Source organism: Eschrichtius robustus, chromosome 19 (genome assembly GCF_028021215.1).
Source record: "Eschrichtius robustus isolate mEscRob2 chromosome 19, mEscRob2.pri, whole genome shotgun sequence".
Classification (NCBI taxonomy): Eukaryota; Metazoa; Chordata; class Mammalia; order Artiodactyla; family Eschrichtiidae; genus Eschrichtius; species Eschrichtius robustus.
The window spans coordinates 68261033-68279053 of NC_090842.1; the positions used below are offsets into that span (position 1 = coordinate 68261033).

General features: G+C 41.1%; 1 protein-coding gene across 12 annotated transcripts in view; it reads right to left on the reverse strand.

Moving 5' to 3' along the window:
- Positions 1–1226, reverse strand: part of PEG3 (paternally expressed 3) — a 31389-nt gene extending 30163 nt beyond the window's left edge. For 10 of the 12 annotated variants that reach the window (XM_068529269.1, XM_068529268.1, XM_068529267.1 and 7 more), the window contains exon 1: positions 1032–1226. The gene's annotated coding sequence lies outside the window, so the exon portion shown is untranslated. Of the gene's footprint in view, positions 1–92; positions 178–1031 lie in introns of those variants that run through there. The other 2 variants (XM_068529262.1, XM_068529261.1) reach the window with 2 other exon arrangements.
- Positions 1227–18021: the final 16795 nt, after the last annotated feature.

Below are 18021 nucleotides of genomic sequence, written 5' to 3' on the forward strand. Positions count from 1 at the left end.
CAGCAACAACAGTGTCGGCAAACTCTGGGCCACATGGACCCAGCCGATGAAACAGCCCCCCAGTCACCAGCCGTCGCCCAATCTCGTCAGACCTCAAAACCTACGCTAGTCAGGGTGGCACGTCGCGGCAAGCGTCCGCGGCAAGCATCCGCAGCAAGCGTCGGCAGCCAGGCCCGTGACCAGCAAAGAAAGTGTGAGGTAGCTTGACCCTCGCAGCCTTCAATCACGGCAAAGAACAGAGGCACCGCTGCCCTCAGCCCCGCCCCTGCGGCCAGCCACCCGAGACCAGGCCGCGCATGCGCAGCGAGCCTCAGCCGCCCCCATCAAAGATGGCGCCGAGGTAGGCGGGGCTCGACCAGTCGATCTCTTCTGAGACCTGCAGTCAAGACAGCCCTTGGCCCCACCCCAGCCCGCACCAACCAATCAGGACAACGCCTGCGCAGCCACTCTTATCCGACAATCAAAAGTGACGCCAGGGTGGGCGGGCCCGCAGTCTGTCACCGCCCAGAGAAAAACATCCCGCAGGCACGACGGCCCTCGGCCCCGCCCCTCAGCTCCTCCCACCGCCACTGCGGCAAGCAAGCCCCGCCCCCAAAGACCGGCAAGGATGCAAGGGCGGCCGGAGGGGATGGCAATGGGCCCGGGATGGGGACCTGGCCAATCTGGGACCCCGTAGGATGGGGGTCCGGAGCGGGACGGGAGGCGGGGCGCGGGGGGGGCGGCGCGCTGAGCCTTCCCTCACTCGTTAGGGATGGCCTGCCACTTCTCCGGCACCCACCCCAGCGGACTGCTGACAGGAGCCCGCGGCCTTCCCGCCCCCTGCCCAGGACGGCCAGCCATTCCTGTCCCCCACTACGCCCAGGAAAGGTGGCACGGGAGCCCCCACCGCAGACTCCGGCCGGCAGCGCAAAATGGCGCTGCTGCGGCAAGCGCGGCAGCCCCCGCCCGCTGATCAGGGTCCCGAACCTGCGGCGTCCCATCCCCGCGCACCGTCCAGATGCGGAGGTGCGGGCCGAGGCGGCCGGACTCACCTCGCCACACCGCACCTCAAGGCACCGCCCCGCCCCAGGCCAACAGGTCGGCCACGGCGCAGCCCGCGCACAGTCTAGTGCCCCCACACGGCCCCGGGCACCCGGCGGCGCCACCAGCCCACGGTGGACATGTCCACTCCTCCGCTCCGGCCTCGTCCTCCCGTGGCTCCCGGCGTCTGCACCGAGCCCCGACCCGCGACTCCTTGTCAGGCTCTCCGCAGAGGCGGGGCCCCGGCGCGGGCAAATCAGAGGCAGCGCTACGCGCCCTGGGCCCCCCTCGCCACGCCCCCAAGCCCTGCCAATCAGGCCTCGGTTGCCGTGGCGACGGCTTGGCGCGAAGGCAGGAGGCTGACGTCAACCGAGCCAACGCTAGGGGCCCTGAGGAAGGGTCTGGAAAAGGGGGAGGGGGAGTGGGTGTGCGACCCCCAAACAAAGAAGGGGGGTGACGCGGAGAAAGGCCCGCTAACGACTCCCAAACGCAAAACCTCTGAAGAAAAAGAAAAAAAAAAAAACCCATACATTTGTCTAAGAAAATGAAAATCCGGCGGACAAAAATATGTATGTTGAAGTTAAAGACAAACGAGAAAGTGGGAGACGAGACTTTTCCACCTGGGACACATGAAAGACACGGGGCTAACTCCCTAATAAACGAAGACCTCTTGGAAACCAATACGGTAAAGACCAAACCAAGCCAGAAAAATGGGCAAAAAGGGAGGAAACTGGCAATTCACAGGAAAATACAAATGGCTGACAGACCTACGGGACAAAACTCACGACCTGACTCCCAAAGAAACGTAAAAGCGAGAGCCCGGACCAGCACCGTTTAGCGGACGCTCTCCTGAGGCGGCCTCGCGCGCCGCCGCCTGGGACAGGCTGGGTCAGTTCCCCCCGTGGTCCACCCAGACCGTCGGCCGTGCGGGGCACACAGACGCGTGAGGAAACCCGTGTGCGGCGGGAAACGACGAGGTAGCGCCGCTCGGGACGAACGAGGGCCGAGGACTCAACAGAGTTAGTCAAGCACTCAAGTGGCCGAAGTTTGTAGACACGACCCGGTAAGTGTTTTCATTTGTTCGTTAAGGATGAACACACACGCAGGTAAAACCTCTGGGAAAGCGTACAAGAAACTGTTAGCCGGTTACCTCTAGGGAAAAGGGATGAGGGGAAGGAAGATGGAGGAGGGATTTTTCCCGTCTCCAGTCCATGCTGTTGGAATCTCCTGGCCAGAAATATGCATTTCTTTCCCAGTAGTAGAATCAATGAATTACAAAAAGCTCACTGATGCACCCTTTGATCCAACCATTCCACTCTCCAGGAGCTAAGGGAAACGAACTAAGCTAAGAGGTACGAAAGATTATATGCAGGCATATTCACGTAGCATCATTTTTTATTAGAAAAATGTACTCTGTGGAAGAATTAAATTGTATTCTGGCAAAGCCATACACTGCAATTTTATGTGGCCAATTAAAATATAAGATTTTAATTTTAAAGGAAAAGATTCATAAGATACAGTTATTTACAAAAAGCAGGTTACCTAAGCACAAAGAACATGATACCCAAATTAAAATTTTATACTTAATAAGTATAAATATTTATAAATCAGTGGTTGCTGGGTACATTAAGAACTACTGGCTTTTGGGGTGGGGGATGTTTGAAACTCCCCAAGTCTTCAGCAGCCTCTTCTCACCCAGCAGTGCCACATAAACATAAAATCTGAATGAAAACATTGTGTTTGCTCTGTACCTTTGAAAAGTATTCCCCAGGAGCTTCTATAGAAATTCTAGAGGCACCACTAGAAGTGAATGTGGTACTACCCTTAGGTCAGAGGTTTTCAAATCTGGCCACACATTAGGATCCCCTGGGGGAGCTGTCAAACATTGCAGGTGCCCAGGGTCCCAGAGACGTGTTTGTTTTGGAGCTCCTCAGCGGATCCTAAAGTCTGGTTATGGTTTAGGAGGTGATTTTAATGCAATCTAGGGACCCCATCCCCTCTCTCCTTCTCAAAGACCTCTATCTGCAACACAGATTTTTCTCTGGATCCCAGGTCGTTCATTCCCATCAGATACCACATGCTCTCAGAGCTTCTCCAGCTACTACCCCTTTTCTCAGCACTCCCTCCCTCTGCCCACCAAAAAAGCCCTCTTGACAGAGTCGTCTTCTGTCACCGACTCAACAGCCTTACCGCACATTCTCTCCCCCTGGCATGCCACACGGGCTTCCATCCTTTCCACACCCCTGAAACTGCTTGGCAATTTCAGCAGTTCTCCATGTGGCTAGGAAACTTGTTCTTAATCTCACTTGATCTTTCAGTAACACTCAACATCCTCATTAAAACAAACAATGATAACAAAAACTATCTTATTTTCAGAGACACTATACTGCCCTGGTTTTCCCCCCATGTCCTCTTAGCTGGCTTCTGCTTTGTTCAACCTCCCAAGGCTCAGAACTCAGTCACTAGCCTTCTCCATCAACGTCTACTCCCTAGGTAGCAGTCTCACCTAGCCGTATGGTTTAAATAGCACCTGCATGCCAACAGCTCCCTCTGCCCCGGAACTCTCCACAGAAGCCCAGTCTCATATATCCAACTATCTGCTTTACAGCCGACTGTTCTACCAGGATGCCTAATAGGCAACTCAAAACACTGAAAACAAATAGTAATTTCCCTTTTCCCCGTTTCCATAAACACCACCAGTTGCAGTAGCCAAAAATCTCGCAATTGTTCTCGATTCCCTTTTCCCTTACCATCAACATCCAATTCGTCAGCAAGTCCTGCTGACTCTACATCCAAGATACATCCCAAATTTGTCCTGTTTTTCCTCTGCATCATAGTCCTAATTACCATGATTTCCCCTAGATATTAGCCCACTCATTTGACTACCTGCTTCCATTCCAAACCCTTCCCTCCAATATTCTCTAGACAGCATCCAGGGTGATCTTATTTAACTGAGAATAAGACATCGTGTTGCAGCTTGAATTACCTCCTGTTCCCTACCCCAGTCACACTTCAATATAAGTCTAAAATCCATATAAGGTTAAAAGGCGTCAATATCTTTTGTCATGGAAGAATGTTAAATATTTGTGCTGTAAAATTTAATAATCTTTTCCTTTAGATTTCTGCTTTTTATACCTTAAGAAATCCCTCTCCACACTGAAGTCATAAAGATATTATAATAGCCTTAAGTTTTAGTTTTTAGGTTTAGTTTTATGTATGTTCTGTGGTATGGATCTAATTTTTCTCCTGACATAATGTCATGTTTCTGTGTAAGTGGACCTGTTCCTAAACTCTCCAGTCTGTCCCACTGGCCCATCTGTTTATCTGTATGCATTTACACATCATATTAATTATTGGCGCTTTACAGTATCTTGATATCTGGAAGGACAATTGCCCTAGCTTGTTTTTCAAAAGTGTCTTTGGCTATTCTTAGCCCTCGACTGACATTTTACTAAATCCATAGAGAAATTTAAAGAGAACCGAAAACGTTTTATCAAGACCTCCCATCTTTGCCTATGGTCTGTGCTACCCATTTATTCATGTCATCTACAGCCATCAACAGTACATTGTAATTTTTTTCCCTTTAAGATCTTATTTGACTTTAGGAGGTCTTTCTTCCTATTACTTACCTAACTGGTTATTTTGGGGTTACAACAGTAGTATAGCTTTTTAAAAATAACTTATTTACAGAAAAGGTGCAAAGAGAGTGTAAACATTCCTTACCCAGTTTCTCCTGATGTTAACATCTTACCTAACTTTGGTACATTGTCAAAATGAAGAAATTACCATTAGTACAAAGCTAGTAATTAAACTACAAACTTTCCATAAATGTCTTCCTTCTGTCCCAGGATCCCATCTAGAACGCCACATTACATTTAGTTGTTATGTCTCCTTAGACAACTCCAGGCTGTGACAGCTCCTCAGTATTTCCTTGTTTTTCATAACTTTAGCAGTTTTGAGGAGTACTAGTCAGGTTTTTGTACGAAATCTCTCAATTTGAGTTTGTCTAATATTTTCTCATGATTTGTCTTGGGTTATGAGTTTCTGAGAAGAATTATCTGCTCTTGCCTTTTATATGCTGATTTTTTTAATCCAGTGAATTTGCTGACCTCTCCTTGTTAGTTCTAATAGTTTCTCTCAGATTTTCCTGGATTTTTTTAAATGTTAAACTGTTTATTAATGACAATTTTTAATTTTTATTGACAATTATATCTCATTTCTATCATAATGCGTTCTGGGGTGATATGGAATAAGTCTTGTTCTAGACTTGAAAGGGGATACTTTTCTTTCAGTATCAAGTAAAAATGTTCACAATAAGCTTTTTTGTAGAGCCTCTTTGTTGGGGGTTAAGGAAATTCCCTTTAGTTCTAGTTTTCTAAAAATTTTATCACAAATAAGTTTAATTTTTATAGAATGACTTTGTTATCTATTGGGAAGATTATACTTTATTTTATATAATCTGTTAATGTGGAGAATTAAGGTAAATTTTCTGATGTTGAAACGTTGCGTTCCTAATCCCTACTTAATCATGATTATGAGGGTCTGATTTATATACACATACAGGAGGATACTACTGGGTTATATTTTACTTTTGTTTTTGCACCTAAGTTCTTACTTTATTATACTTGTTTCGTTTTGGTATCAAGGTTACACTAGCCTTATAAAATTATTTGGTTATTACCTTGCTGCTTATATTCTCTACAACAGTTCATAAAAAATAGAGATTCTCTGATTTTTGAAAGTTTAATATAACTCACTATAAAGTTGTCTAAATCTGATGTCTTTTTGCATGGAATGTTTTTGACTTAGTTTCCTTAGCTTTGTACTTATATTTCTGCTTTGTCTTGAGTCAATTTTAGTCATTTATATTTTCCAAGAAAATTGTCCACCTCACTTAAACTTACTAGCACATAATTATTCACAGTATTCTTTTGATTTTTAATCTAGTCCTCATTGGTAATTAATAATTTGTCCTCTTTTCTGTTACTAATATCATTTAATCTATTCTTGTTTTTATCATCAGTTTCACTAAAGATTTGACAATTTTATGTCTTTTAAAGTGCTTTTGGTCTTTTGACCATATTCTTTCTTCTTTTCCATTTAATTAATTTCTGTTATTTTATTATTTCCTTCCTTCTACCTATCTGAGTTTCTTTTCCTAGCAACTTAAGTTGCATATTTAACTCATTTACCTTTAACCTTTCTTAATTTTTAACAGGTACATTTAAGGCTGTAACATTCCCTTCAAGTACCACTTGAACTGCATTCCATGTATTTCATTGTTGTTTGGTACTATATTCCATTGTTTCAATTAGATCTCCTCTTAGTCACATTAAGGAATATGTTTAGGTTTTCAAGTTCTTTAAAAATCTTTTGATTATAGATTTCTAACTTAACTGCATTATAGCCAAATGATATGGCCTATATGTTATTACTGGATATTTGTTAAATTTCCTTTGTGATCTTAGGATGTAATCAATTTTTAATTATTCAGTGTATTAGAAAAGAATAAGCATTCTCTAACTATCAGGTACCAATTTCTATTTATGTTCATAGGAGCACGCTTTCTTTGTGTTTACATTTTCAGTATTCTTATTAATCTTCTGTCTACTTGATGTATCAGTTCTAAATAATTACAATAAAATCTCCCTTTATGCCTATGGTTTCATCCATTGCTCCTGGTAATTCTTTTAGCTTTTGCTTTATATATTTCAAGGCCATGTTTTTAGGTAGGAACAAGTCCATGATTTCCTCTAAATCAGATATCAAAGAAATTAATCTAGAAGTCTGCCTTTAATAGGGGAGTTAATCGATCACATTTAAAATTTCTGATATATTTGCTTGTTAAATGTACCTTTTCCTTTGCTTCTTATTTTCTCCTTTCCTGCCTTCTACTAAGTTGATCAAGTTTTCTTTACTTCTCTTTTTTCCCTTAGCTAATTTGCAAGCTTTGAATTATATTTCAGTTGTTTTATTGTCTATCTTTAAATTCCTAATGTATATACAAGTACATATTTTTTAACAGAGTATAAAATAATAAAGGATCCTGGCATATCTTAGCAATTCATTGAATTTCCTATTCCCACTTTCCTGGTTATTGTCTAGAATTTTAGCTATACATTTTTAAAACAACTAAAAGCACAATTTTTACAGTCAATGATTAATTATATTTATTGATATTTTGATAATTTATTCTTGTTTCTTGAATTTTACTCCTTCCCTCTAGGTTCTTTTTTTTCTCATTGTAATAAATCCTTAAATAAGCCTTTCAGGCAGTCTATTTGTATTTCTAACGATGGCTTTAAAAGATATTTTTTGAATGACGGTTTACCTAGGTATGGAATTCTAAAGTGACCCTTATCTTCTCTCCTTATTTTGAAGATATTATTCTATTGTCTTCAACATTTAACATTGCTGATGAGGTGTGCTATAATCTAAATGTTCCTAACATTGGTTATTCCCTCTGTAGCTTTTCAAAAGGTGTTACATATGGATTTATTTTTGTTTATCCTGCTCAGGAGTTGTGTGACCAATGAAGGTCTTTCTTCCATTCTGGAGAATTCTTGGCCAATATATTCTGTCATTCCAACTCCATTCTATTCTTCTCAACCTATTAGAGTATATTGGCCCTTCTTAATCTATCCTCCATTTATCTTCTCTATTTTTCATATTCTTTTCTGGGTTGTTTTCTGAGTAACTCCTCTTTCTAACTGCATCCAATGTACTGTTTCCCTTGATGTGTTTTACAATGGCTATTTTTTTTTTCATGTCTAAGATTTTTAATCAGTACTTTTTTATATCCACCTTTCTCAAATGGATGAACATTTTATGAATACTGTTCTTTATCTTTCAAGAATCTTAAAGTCAAACTAAAACTGTTAGAATGGCATTTTGTCAGGAATGAATTCATATCCTGACTGACTTTGTTGTCTTATTTATTATAAGTTTTCCTATGTTTAACTGAGTGCTTTGCAATTTTAATTTCTAAGTGTTTCTCCTATGGGATATCTCCCCCCCCCACCCCACCCATCTCTTCCCTCCATATCTAGCCTTTTTTTTTTTTTTTTTTTTTTGGTAGTGTCTGCTTTGCCCCTGAGAAACTTAGTCGTGAGACAAGTCTTATATCATCAACTGGGGGCTCTGTGCCATGTGATAAAGGGGTAATATTAGTCACTGAGCAAAATTTAAGCTTAGACTGGGTCCACTCTGCATGGCCATGTTTTTATCTCCTGCCACTGCTCATAATATAAGCTGGAGCCCTGAGTAACTATTACTGGCTTTTTGCAGTCTCATTTCATGTCAGGAGAATATCACCCCAGCCCGTTTGACACAATGAGCCTGGGACCTCAATATGCACAGGGTGCTTCTGGACCTCATTAATCCACAGCAGTCAAACTGTTAACTACCTCTGCCTATTTAAAGATCAGAAGTCCAGCAGGTTCATGTCTTTAACCCCACAAATCCTTGTTTTTCTGTTCAGTTTTTGATCCATACAGATGTTGGATATATCTAGATCATTACAAGTTTATATTTAAAAGAGGGTGGTTTGAAGTGTGAATGCAGAACTCACAGCACCATCTCAATCAAAAATATTATCTTCTAAATTGTCTATAGCAGTAGTTCTCACTTCTTTCCCAAGTGTACAATGGATTTTTCCTGGGGCTATATGACATGTGGTATCATGACAGAGTGAATGCTGAAGCAGTTGAGAATCTAGCTGTTTTCATTTAAGCCAGATGTTAAAGAGATTTGCAAAGATGTAAAACTATGCCACTCTTCTCAGTAATCTTTTGTTTGGGGAATTATGTCTTTTTTTAATTTAAAAAATGTTGCTTCTATTAACATGTAATGGACTACCTACTTTTAAATTAATTAATATACATTTTAAATTCTGTTTTAATTTCTAAAACTATGTATATTGATAGGTATAATCCACATAAACAAAAGTTCTTTGGAGTCCTCAATCATTTTCAAGAGTGTAAATGGGTCTTGAGACAAAAAAGTTTGAGAACCTCTGGTCTACAATAAATCTGTAATAGATTGGGCTACTATCTGGGTAGTATGATCCCATGGATTAGCACAGAGCTTAATACATGTAAGTCTCTCAGTGAATGCTTATTCATCCATTCTTTCAACAAATATTTGACTACCTACTACATATAAGGACCAGTGCTAGGCCAGGTTCTTGGCTCATTGCAAATAAAATTGAAATAGCCCTTGCCCTAATTCATTTATTTGATATATATGTCTTTGAGCTTCAGTCTAGCTGGGAAGATACATACATTAAGTTGACAAAATACACCTTTAAAAATTGCGGTGTGGACTTTGAAGAAAAAACCAGGATGCTGAAATGAGGTGGGGAGGGGGAGGGTGATATATGGTGGTTAGATAGAGCAGTCAGGGAAGGCTTCTCTGAGGACAAGAAGCTAAAACTAAATTGTGAGAAAGAGCCAGCCCTGGGAAGAGCAAGGGGAAGAACATTCTAGACAGATAAAATAGCAATATACAAAGACCATAAAGGAAAAAAATGGAAAAGACACCAGAATGGCTGGAGGATAGCAAGAATGGGGTAGAAGGGCATAAAATGAGGTTTTACAGGTATGCAAAAACCAGTTCTTTAGGAACTGTAGGCCAAGATAAAGATCTTGAATTTAATCCTAAATGTGATAAGGAGCCATTAAAGACTTTTAAATAAGGTCTGACATAATCCACTGAGAGATGATTCACGTAGCTGTGTGGAAAACTAGAGGACTAGAGATAGGAAAGAGAGGAAGCAGGAGGACCAGTCAGGAGGCAGCTGTCCAGGCAGGATGGCAGTGCTCTGAGCTAGCACGGTGGCAGTGGAGACAAGGAGAAGTGAACAAATACAAGACACAAGAGAGACAAAAACTGCCGATAACTTGTGTATGTGTGGCAAAGGAAAAAAGTATCGCAAATGATTCCTACATTTCTGGTTGAGTGACTGGGTAGATGCAAGTGTTATTTAGTGAGTCTCTGAGTCTCAGGTTTGGGCAGGGGAAGAGCAGAAAACCCAGAGCTCTCTTTTGGATATGTTATATTTGAAATGCTTGTGTTCAAGCAAGTGAAGATGTTGAGTGGGTATTCGGGAGAGGTCTGCTAGAGCTCTAACTCTGGAAGTTTTCCGCACAGAGCTGCTTTGTTGCATGAATAGTCAGGTTAAGATAAACACTACTTTACAAAATAAATTAAAAAATCAGTTCTTCAGTATTTAGTACTCTCGCGTACACATTCAGTGCTGGATAGGTAATTATCTTAGTATACAAATTTGTACAGTTCCTCAGTAATGCACATCTAACCAATTTTTTTAAGAGTAAACTTACTTTTATTTGTTAACCCTCTCAAGGAATTTCAAGATAACAGAAAACCAAACATTCACATTAAAGGCAACCAACTATTTCACAAAAACTGCTTCTAAATTCAAATATTAAACAAACAGTTAATTACACATAAGACTAAAGATAGGCAAAGGAGAACCCTGTCACAAGTCTGATGTTAGAAAAGAAAAATGCTATGTCAAGTCTGGCAGATGGGGTTAAGGTGCAGAACTACAAGAGTTCCTGTATGCCAGGAAGGCTCATCTACACAAAATTCTGCTCACATGTCCCTGTCCAAGAGGACACTAGGCACCTTCTCTCACAGGAAGCAAAATCACTCAGAAGTCAAGTTATCACATGCTAATCAAAATACTTATTTAAAAAATACAGGGTTATTCACACACTTTTTTCTCACATTGGTTTGCCAACCAGAAAGCTCTAATCCTGAACTGGCAAAATGGCAGACACTCATTTATTCAACCATTCCATAAACAGGTATTATCAAATACATCCAGACACTAGGGATAAAATGATAAAGGAGATGCAGTCGCTGCTTTCATGGGGTATATGGTTCATGGATGACACCAAACAATTATAAATAGCCACACAAATGAGTGACAAGCAGTAAATGTGATGAAGATACACTGTGCTATAAGCATGTGTAATGAGGGAATCTGATCTGGACCAGGTGCTGAAGAAGGACATTCCACGCCTAATTAACAGTACGTACAAAGGTTAGGAGGCAGAGAGGAGTATGGAGAACCATGCAGCTAGAATACAGACTGGCTTAAGACAAAGGATGGAGCAAGAAGTCAGACCTTGCAAAGCCCTGTAGGCCATTTAAGGACTGGAGATCCCTGACAATCACAACCTTTGGCATGCCACAGGAATTCCCCGCAGGGGTGACCAGCCAGCACTCAAATCTCACACATGTCTCCTGAAAAGTGGCATGATTTCCACACATACTCACATGTCAACACCTCAGAACGTGATTAGAATGTTATGGAGAGGTGATCTGGCTTCCACAATGCAGATCATCAGGCCAGGAGAGAACATGAACTCTTATCTGGTTCGTTTTGCCAAAGGCCCCTCAAATATAAATCTAAAGAGAACAAGAAAAAAAGACAATCATTGAGATTAAAGTAAAACATGAATCAGAAAGCAGAAAAAGAGCTGGAGATAAGAGATACATATTTTATAAATTATACATATATATACATATATGTAGAATACATATATATTCAATAGCCATAAAAAAGAATGAGAAATATCTTATGGAATGATTTCCAAGATACATTGTTAAGTGAAAGCCAAGGTGCTGAACCTTGAACACAGTATGCTTCATTTGTTAAACAAAAAGGCAAACGCAATATATACATATTTGCTTCCATATGCGTGAAATACCTTTGGAAAGATAATTCACAAAATTAGTGATGCTGGTTATCTGCAGGGAGGGAAACTGGTGGCTGAGAGAAGGGATATGGGAAGCAAATTTTCAGTGTATACCCTTTTCTCCTTTTTGAATTTTGAGCCACACAAATAAATTACCTATTAAAAGTTAAAGCAAACACATTAATATTAACTTGATTAATATTAGTCAAGGTTCTAGACTAACGCATATGAAGATTTTAATGAAAATGAACACTGTCAAGGAAAATAAAAATTACCAAAACCGACTAGCAAAGGAATAGGAAAAAAAAAAGTAGGAAAAACCTTACAAAGAATTCCTATGTACTAAGACTCTCTAGAACATTTTAATAGCCTAGCACAGGGATTTTCAACCCCACAGGCTCTATGAGAGTAAAAACTAATATTTACTGAGCACTTCCTGTATGCAAGATACAGCATCAAGCATTATATGTATTTGCAGCTCCTCATGAAATACCTCTGAGATACGTGACCTCATGACCTGTTTTACATGTAAGGAAACTGAAGGTCCTGGAGTCTCACTCAAACCTGCATACCTAGCAAACGACTCCAGAGTCAGGCTCTTCAACCACTGTGCTAACATAATTTTATGCCAACAAATTGGAAAAACCTTAAAGAAACGTATCACTTTCTAGGGAAGCAGAAATTACTTGAAATCTCAGTTTGACTGGAAATGTCCTTCAGATGCCCAAGGAGCAAATTATTCTTAGTCTGTACAGATTGTTCCAGAGCATTTAAAAAGACAGAAGGCTTGCCAGTTTATTCAACTAAATTAGGAGTGGCCTTCAAGAACAAAGTTCTTACAATGAAATAGCTCTCTTGTATGAGGCATTTGCTCTATGTCAGGCTTTGGGTTAAGTTCTTTAAAAATGATCCAGGTGCTGCCTGGAAAACAGTCTGGCGGTTCCTTAAAAGGTTAAACAGTTACCACAAGACCCAGAAATTCCTTTTCTGGGTGAAATGAAAACGTATGTCCACATAACAACTTGTACGTGAATGTTCACAGCAGCATTATCATAAGAGCCAAAAAGTGGAAACAACTCAAATGCCCATCATTTGATGGACCCATTGTTTGATAAATGGATAAATAAAATGTAGTATATCCATACAACAGATAATTTGGCAATAAAAAAGAATGAAGTACTGATACATGCTACAGCACTGATGAACTTTGAAAACATTACGCTAAGTGAAAGGAGCCAGTAATAAAAGCCCACAATATTGTGTGATTCCATTTATGTGAAATGTCCAGAATAGGCAATGACAAAGTAGATTAATAGTTGCCTAGGATTGGGGCAGAAGGGCATGGAGAGTGAGGGTTTCTTTTTAGGGTAATGAAAATGTTTAAAAATTGATTGTGGTTATGGTTGCACAACTCTGTGAATATATTAAACACCACTGAATTATATACTTCAAAAGGGTGAATTGTATGGTATGTGAATTAATTACACCTAGATAAAATTGTTATTTAAAATTATGCATCTGGGTAAATTCTCCCAATAATCTTAATGAAACTAGAACTAATATACTTGTTTTATGGATGAGAAATCTGCATCTCGGAGAGGATGTCATTTACTCAAGGTCGTAATCTAACTGGTTGAGAAAGCCAAGATTCACACCTAGGTCTTTCTGTCTACAATGCCTACTATTCCCAACACAATCCTAATGCAAATACAGTGAAAATCTTCAAAAAATGGCCCCCTTTTTTGTGAAGACATAAACTGATGGCTAACAGGTTCACAAGGGCAATCTCCTAAGAACAAAAAAAATTCCTATATTATTAAGCATTCCAAACCTACAGTAAGAGAGAAGGCTGCCCATTTAAAAACCTGGCAAATGGTTTTCCATCTCAAATGGATTTTACTTTAAGAGTGCCCTGGAGGACAGTAAAAGTAATAGCTATCATTTATTAAACTTTTACAATGGGCAAGGCCTGGCACCAGGCACTTTATGTGCGTTAGTATGTTTAATCTTTGTAACAACTCTATGAGGTAGATACTATTATTATCCAAGTCTCATAGATCAGAAGTGAGCATTGGGAGGTTAGTATCTTGTCCCAGGTTACATGCTAGTAGTTGGTAGAGTCAGGAATCAAACCCAAATCTGTTAGACGCCTGAGCTCTCACTACCACTGGATACATTTCTAGGCTATTAAATTTGAAAGCCATAATGAAATGGATCATTCTTGAGAGAAAGGCAGATAATAAAAACTTGGCAAATATCAAGGGAGTGCTTTCTTTAAAAAGTGCTCTAAGCCCTTGCCATTTACCGGCAACTTTCTTTTCATTTCCAAGAAACAAATCCTATGCTTTATAAATTGTACCACTCCAGGGAAGAGAGGCAAAAGTCTTTCATTTTAACAACATAGCACAGGAGTTTTAACCCCAAATATGTCTTATTGTGAAATAGTGACAGCTAATATTAATTGAAAATTTATATGTGCCAGAAATTTTTCTAAGCAGTTTATGAAGTGTTAGCTTACTTAATCTTCAAGACAATTGTGTGAAGTAGGTACTATTATAATCCCTATTTTAGGGATGAGTTAAGGGAGGCATAGAGGTTGGGTGACCAGCCCAAAGTCACATGGCTAATAAATGGCCAGGATTTAAACCCAAGTCATCTAGCTCCACCCTCTAGCACTTATTCTATTTGACTGATTCTCAAAAACGAATGTGAGATAGCTAATATTTGATTCACTAGACACCCAACATTATGCAAGGCCTTTCACATGTATTGTATCAACTTAACAACCTGAGGAGGTAGGTATGTTAGCATAATACCTGCCTGCAAGATGAGGAACACGAGGCTTAGAATGCCGGTTAACTTGCCCAAACACAACCAATTAATACATATCAGAACCAAGTCTTTCTCACTCCGTATCATACCACTAGTCACTGTGTCATGAAATTCTGTGGGGCCAGCAGACTACAGCCTTCAGGCCAGATCTGGCCCCGCTGTTTCTGTACAGTCCACACACAAAATAGTTGAATTAAAAAGTGGTTAAGTGATGGGAAAAAAATCAAAATAATACTTTGTGACACATGAAAATTATATGAAATCCAAATTTCAACGTCCATAAATACAGTTTTATTGGACACAGCCACATCCGTGTTTATATACTGTCTACGGCTGCTTTCACGCTACAGTGGCTCCGCTAAGTAATTCTGAAAAATACCACATATCTCACAAAGCCTAAGTATTTACTGTTTGGCCCTTTACAGAAAAGGTTTACGGACACCCATTCTTTAGTATTAAATTTAAAACTCTTAGTGAAATGGAGGGGGAGTATGTAAAAAGTACTCCCCAAAAGGAAGAAAAAGCATGGCTTTAAAGGGTGACTGGAGTAGGATTGGAAACTTCCAACTTTCAAGGAACAAATTTCTCTGTTCCATAACGTGTTCCAAGGCCTAAAAAACAGTGGAGGGCTTCCCAGTTCCTTTGAATTAACTGGTTCACAGAGGTTTACAATCCCTAAGCTGTTTTAATTGGAAAGAACTTTGCATAATGAAAATAACAACAGCTGATAGTTATAGAACTATCCCTACGATTCCAGGTGCTGTACTAAATAAAAGATTTCCATTTAATCCTCCAACAACCAGGGAAGGTAGGGTGCCATTGTTATCCAATTCTGTGGATGAACTGGAGCCTCAGGAGGTTAAGCACATTGCCCAAGGAACTAAAGCTGATAAGAGCTCAGGCCTCTAACCCTGGCTTCTGCCTTCAGAGACTACACTCTTAACAAGACACCACTTAATTTTAACCTAATAAATCTGCAAATATTGAGGAAATGCACAATTTCCTGAGAAAATATAAAGTACCAAAACTATCAAAATACCATTGGGGGGGTATATATAAACTTCCTACCAACTCCCAGGGAGCAAATAATTATGTGCCACAAATTGATCTGAGGGTGTGGAGAGAAGGGAGCCCTCTTACACTGTTGGTGGGAATGTAAATTGGTACAGCCGCTGTGGAGAACGTATGGAGGTTCCTTAAAAAACTAAAAATAGAGCTACCGTATGATCCTACAACCCCACTTCTGGGCATATATCAGGAGAAAAACATGGCCCGAAAGTATACATGCTCCCCAATGTTCACTGCAGCACTACTTACAATAGCCAGGACATGGAAGCAACCTGAGTGTCCATCAACAGAGGAATGGATAAAGAAGATGTGGTACATATATACAATAGAATATTACTCAGCCATTAAAAAATAAAATGCCATTTGCAGCAACATGGATGGACCTAGAGATTGTCATACTGAGTGAAGTAAGTCAGAGAAAGACAAATATGTATAATGGAATCTTAAAAAAAAAAAGATACAAACTTATCTACAAAACAGAAACAGACTCACCGACTTAGAGAACGAATTTACGGTGGGGAGGGAAGAATTGTTACGGAGTTTGGGATTAACATATACACACTACTGTATTTAAAATGGATAACCAACAAGGACCTACTGTATACCACATGAAACTATGCTCAATATTATGTAACAACCGAGTCTTATCGAAGGCCATTTCCTAGACTCAGTGCTACGCGTCTCACAAGCTTCCTCTTATTCAAGTCAATGGTAATCACTGGAAATCCCAAATTCAGAGAAAATACTGCGGTGTAACAGACTTAGGGAGGCGGGCCCCGGACTTCAGCAGCTGCTCGCGGACGGTTTCTCGCTGTTTAAAAGACCCGGGGGCGAGGCTGCAGGTCTTCGTTGGGCCCAGCCGAGAAGCAGCCCCGCAGAACGGAGAGGGTGACGGAACCGAGGTCGTGCGGTCACCGGGGAGCGCATTTCCGACGGCCTGAGTCCAGCACGAGGCCTGACGGGGACGCCAGGAAAGTTGCCGCAAAAGAGGGGAAGCCCACGTCCCGAGAGGCCCCACGACGCGAACTCACCGACTTCGCAGGCCCGAACGCCCAGGACGGGGCCCTATCACTTCCCACGGCGGCTCGAGATGGTGCCGAGGGCCCGAGGCCCTCTGCGCCTGCGCCCTGGGCCGGCCTTGCTGTTGGGCCCACGCCAGACCGTCGGAGTTTCCGGGGTTCTCCTATGGCTGTGGACTAGTTGCCCGGTCCCTCGGTAGAGAACGGTCAGTAGAACTATGACCGCCAGCCGCTACTGTCTTAGAGTCGCAGGTCTCTAAGTCGAGCCCTGCTCACGGATGAGGACCGGGCTAGGACCCAGGAACGGGCATTTTCTTGGTCAATGAGTACGAACTTTGTGCGCAGACGCGCCGTTCGGGCCCCCTACGCAAGGGCGCCTGGGAAACCGTCAGTAAAACGAGACGAGTCTTGCCCTCAAGGAGCTCACGGAGGAAGCGGAAGCAGATAAAAAGCAACGGGCGAATGTAGGGTATCCGTTAGCTATACTCAAGCGTCTGTTATAGAGCTTGGTGAGATGTGTTTTCAGACACGTTACTTTCATATCTTGATCTAGGCAGTGGATTAATCTTTTAAAAATAAATTTCAATTTTAGAATTCCATGAGATCATATTTTGAATAGTTTCATTATGTTCTGGGGAAAAGAGAAATTGCATGATAGAATGAAAACTGAGAGGGCAGGCACTTGTAAGTACGAGTATCCACTGCACCTAAACGGTGCCTGGGACAGAATGGATGCTCAGTGAATAGTTCTCAGATCACACAAGTCTTTAAAAGGGCGTGCTGCACCAAAAGTTAGAGTTCCGGGTAAGTGAACCATCCGCTAGATTGGCTGATAAAACCACGTTTTCATTCGTCACAAAGTAGCCTAGTGTGAGAAGTAGGGTTGCTTGACTTAGCAAATAAAAGTACAGGATAACCCAGTTAAATTTGAATTTCAGATAAACAACATATAATTTTTTAGCCTTAGTATGTCCCATACTGGATTTCCTATATTTTATCTGGCACCCTAGCGAGAAGGCAACGTGTTAAGGTGGGGAGAGAAGATGATTTCATTCCTCTTAGAGAACTGGAGAAGGGGGAAAAAGGCGCATCTGGAATTTATAAACAAATGCCTGCAATTATGAAGCACGACTGAAGACCGTGCTTGAGAAACTTTGATATAAAAGTGCCTAGCCCTGTGCTAAAGATTGTATTTACATTATCTTAATTGAAATGTCCCATGCAGTAGGATAATTATTATTTTTATTTTACAAATGAAGAAAGAGGTTGCTTGTCCAAGTTCCCACATTTTCATTCAGTCACCCCAAAAATAGTTATTGAGAATATTTTTGTGTGCTGGTCTGGTATTTTTATTC